Source organism: Molothrus aeneus, chromosome 1 (assembly GCF_037042795.1).
Source record: "Molothrus aeneus isolate 106 chromosome 1, BPBGC_Maene_1.0, whole genome shotgun sequence".
NCBI classification, from domain to species: Eukaryota; Metazoa; Chordata; class Aves; order Passeriformes; family Icteridae; genus Molothrus; species Molothrus aeneus.
In genome coordinates this window covers 145,033,395-145,038,217 of record NC_089646.1, presented here as the reverse complement: position 1 = coordinate 145,038,217, position 4,823 = coordinate 145,033,395, and positions in this window count along the sequence as shown.

The following is a 4,823-nucleotide window of genomic DNA, read 5'->3' as shown; positions in this document are numbered from 1 at the left end:
ATCTGTCAGATTTGCCTCTTTCCCTCCCTCATTCCTTCCCTCCTTCCCTTTTCTGTGATGCCATTCACTCTGCAGTTGGAAAATAATTCCATCATGTGTTGCAGTAGTACGACTAATCTTAGGTGACAGTACTATATCCTTATGGTTTTTGAAAACAGAAAATTTGATGTCACAAGGAATAAAGCTTGATAAAATGGAAGTTCTGCCTTACACTCATCTGGTCTTTCATGTTATGTTTAGTAGATCTTGTTATCTATATTGCAGTGTAAAAGAAGAACATTGCTTATAGGAAGTGTTTCTCACTTAGAACTAACTTAAAATCTGCTTTGCTTGTAACATGGAAATAATTATTAGAAGTCAGTTATTTAAAATAAACCACCACTATCAACATGTATATTGAAGAGTAACCCAGTAACAACCAAAAAATACTGTGCCCTGGTGTGATTCTGAGCCACTGCAGTAATTTCCTGACCACCTTCCAATTTCTTGCAACTACAAATACACTTGCAAATAAATCTAACCAGGTTTAGCCTCTACAGGCATAGGATAAAGTGTTTGCTTGTCATAGTTGCTCATAGTTGATGTGTGTCACCCATCAGATGCATTAACAGCATTTGCAGTCAAATCCATCTTCAATATGATTTATACTGGCAATTCTATTATCTCCAAATGCAGGAGCTCATTTTGGATAGTGTCCAAAGAATTCATTTGAATGTTTGATCTGACTTCTGTCAGAGATTCTAAACATGTTCTGGTCCCACACAAATGGGCTGTGCTCTCAGGCATCATCCTACAGCTGCAGTGTTGCTCTTTTTGTATTTTAAAAAGAGAAGAGGCTTTAATTTACAATTAGTGCACTTGATTCTTAAGTGAAAGCTGAGTGAAACATTTTTTTTCATATCAACAACAAAAATGTTAATGTCAATATTAAAAGCAAACTGTACCTTTTTTTTCCCCGGTATTGTATAAAACGCAAAAGATTAACATCTTACCCTACTATTTTTAGACAGATATTGGTCTTTAATTGCAAACTTCTGATGCAATTACTCAGTCACTTTAATCTTGCCTCTACTTATTATTGGCTGAGAAGGTATTCAATATTCCCTGTACTCTTGTACTCTTTCAAAGGGTAGATGGGAAGCGTTGCTGTCACATAATCAAAGCCTTTTTGATGGGAAGGCTTTATCTCCCTATTTGACCTTTTTTAAAGGAACAGTTTTGCATAAACCCCTCTTCCCTCCCAGCTATAGTGCTATAGAAGATATGTTCTGTAAGACACGTAGTATTTCCTACCTCATCAGTCCCATTCCCCAGAGAAGTGGTCCATAAAATTACACCTTTCCACTGGGCTGACAGCACACTATCACTTTGCTCTGTCTCATGGAGCAAAACTTCATAAAGTGAAAGGAGGAATAAAAATAAATGAAGGAGCAGTTGTTTTATTTTTTTCCAGGAGCTCTGTATTGACAAGAAGCAACTTTACTTAAAAGTCAAAAGAATCATAGAATCACAGAATGGTTTGGGTTAGATTGGACCTTAAAGTTCATCTTGTTCTTGCACCCTGCCATTGGAGGCAGTATCCTGAATTTGAAGCAAACTGAAATTGAAAAAAACCCAACAGTGCTTTGGCATTTATCCTTGATATCAACCTTCTCTTTTCTTCTCAAAAAAGACTAAGAAGTTTAAGAACTCCAGCAACTCTTCATCTTCAGTCTCTTAGGCTTGTGTTAGGGAGGTTTATAATGGCTGTTCAAAGCAGATGGGAATGGTTGGGGCTGTCATTTGAGGTTGCTTTTATTCTCCCACAGCATTCATTAAAAATTTATTTATGTGATTACCTGTCCAACCTGAAGAGTATTTTCCCACAAGTCTCTATGTATTTGAAATTCTTGACAGATAACAATTTTGATCAGCAGAGCTTGATCAGCAGGTCCTTTCTTTAATTCTGAGGATAGATTTCCATGATATCATTAACTAAACTGTAGCTGGGTGAAGCTATGGCAGGGGCAAGATAGGGGACAGGAGGTGAGCCAAAGTTTGGTTGGAGAACTTGAGGAATAGGAATAATTTCTCTGTGATGCTCCCTGAATGTTATCTCAGGCCCAGCATTTCCTCCCAGCTCTGTCTCCAGCTGTGATGACTGTCTGGAAAGGTGACCTACTTACATTCCCATCTCATGCCTTGCTGAGGAACAACACCCAACAGATTAGGAAACTGCTACAAGACAGGAAAATCTTAGCTGAACACTCATGCTGTTTAGATGATGGGGTGGTAGATTTCCTGTGGTGATGAGTATGGTGAGGAAAATAATTGAGGGCAGTAACTGATGTCACCAAGCTGCTCTACTGTGACTTTGAATTCAAAATGAGAAGTAGCTCAAAAAGGCTACCCATTACAGCTTTTCCCCTAATGTGTGAAGTCTCCTTAAATTTCAGGCTAATTCAACATACTATGGGACATGCTAACAAATCCTGTATTATATACTTCTATGTTTATAAAATAAATAGTTATGGATGCATTGTTACACCTGCAGAAGTGAATGGAGCATATAGATGATAAAAGGTACACAATTCCTCAATTTTAAAACACTGACTCACCCTTCAGTGTTACTCTGAGCGTTAGAGCACTTCAGATTATTCTGATAACTTCTGTCTCTGGAGAGAATCCAAGAAAGATGAAGCTGGGGTGAGAGAAACATAAATGTTTAAGGATGAAGGGAACTCCATCCTTCATAAAGGATGAAGGGAACATCGGTGCCATTCTGCAAAAGCCTGGTTTTGGCCCCATCAGCAGATCTCAGACACCAGGGAGGCTTAAGACCATTCTCCACACTATTTCTGGCACCCTTCAGGGACTGCTGTTTGATGGGAGTAAGGGAAGGGGACAGACAGGCAACAGGACACTGTGCCCACAAGCTGTGAGGTACATTCAGAACTGGGAGATCAAAAGCAGGAAAGAGTTGCCAGGCTTCGAATATTTGCATTTTACAGAATAAATCCCCAGTTTTTTGCCCACAAGGAAGAACTGAAATTTCAGAAATATTTAAGGGATAATAGTACTCCTCTTCCAGGCATAGATCCAGCCCTTGCTAGGGCTGACCCAGTTCTGTTCCTCCTTTAGTGAGTCAGTATCTCTCTAGAATAGCAACATGCTTCAGTTCGTACACAACGTCCCTTGCCATTGCTAAGATTCAGAATATAATTTACTTATAAATATAGCTATTAATTTCAGGATCTCCAGGGACATGCTGAGACGCTGATGCCTAGTTCCTGCATTACTCTATGATGTATTTTACACACTCAGATTGCAGAAACATTTTTATACATTCTTTAGTTTAGATTAATGCAGCAGTGACTCTGAATTGTCAGCGTCCGGCTAGCTCCAGCACTGCTAGCAGCACGAGGGGGCACTTCTCCCGAGAGCTGGCTTCGGGATAGCGCCTAAGGCAGTGCCCAGCTTGCGGCTGTAGGCACACCTTGTGCAGGACGGAGTCTAGTAAAGGCTGCAACCAGCGGAAAGAAGACGGCGGACTCCAACTGTGGCTTAATCCAGGCTTTAATGAATCCGGAGGGACCGACAGGAGAAGACGGGGGGGGGGGGGGGGGGGGGTGGCTGACAACAGGTTTTAAGGGGTAAGGCATTGGGCCAATGGGGGTGCAGTGGGGAGTGGGGTCCAAGGGATTGACACGTGGGTAACTCCAACGGGAAACATTCTGGGGAGGGGCCCCGGTTCCTCAGCCAACCATTGAACTCCCCTGCTGGAACATTCTAGCAGTAAGGGTGGGGAGTGAGAGTGATTGGCGGGGTACCAGGGAGGGATCAGAAGAAAAATACAGGGGTTTCCAGGGAAACCAGGGCGGAGTTTAGGGGATACATTGTTGGCTGGGGTGGAGCCAGGAAGACAGACAGCTCCAAAGGCGGGAAGGGAGAACTGGGGCAGAACCATTTTCAGACAGAAGGGGATTGGAATAAACCAACCTAATAACTTAACAAAACACACTGCAACAGATTAATAAGTGTATTTGCAGGAAATAAACTTTATATCAGAACATTTTGCTCCAAATTTACTCTTCCCTTAAATTTGTTGGCTAGCTGAAAAATATAGTTTCCATAAAGTACTCTTGTTATAAATAAACATGTTCTCCATGAAGAGGGACTCAGGACTCTGCCCCTTCCCTTCTATATTCTTAGGGGCATCAGTTCTTAGGTTCCCCATATTTGGGGCAGGACCAGTAATTGCAACATCATGTATAAGGAGTATTCTCTTCCACCATACAAAGAACTTGTACCACAGCAAGATATTCTGATAATATTGCAAACTGGCCATCCTCCTACCTGCCATCTTGGCTGTTATGGTACACATATTGTCAGTGATCCAAGCACTGAAAATGTATTCATCTGCTGTGCTTATCTTCCTGCTTCTGCTAAACATGAGGCTGGCTTAACTATCATCAGATTTAAGCAATAACAGCAAGAATTAGATTATTCTTATTTCCCTCAGATATCTGAGACTTATTTTTACACCTATGTCTTATTTCAAGATTTATTCATGGCAATCAGAGACAGCTTGTTATGTGGAACTTTATTTTAAAATCCTGTAGTCAGGGCTTTGCCACATAAGTAAAATTATAGAATCACAGAATGGTTTGGGTTGGAAGAGAACCTTGAAGATCATCTGCTTCCAGCTCCACTGCCATGGGCAAGGGACACCTTGCACTAGACCAGGTTGCTCAATCCAGTGTCCAGCCTGGCTATGAATTCTTCCAGGGATCAAACTTCTCTGGGCAACTTCTCTGGGCAACCTGTTCTGGTGTCTCACCATC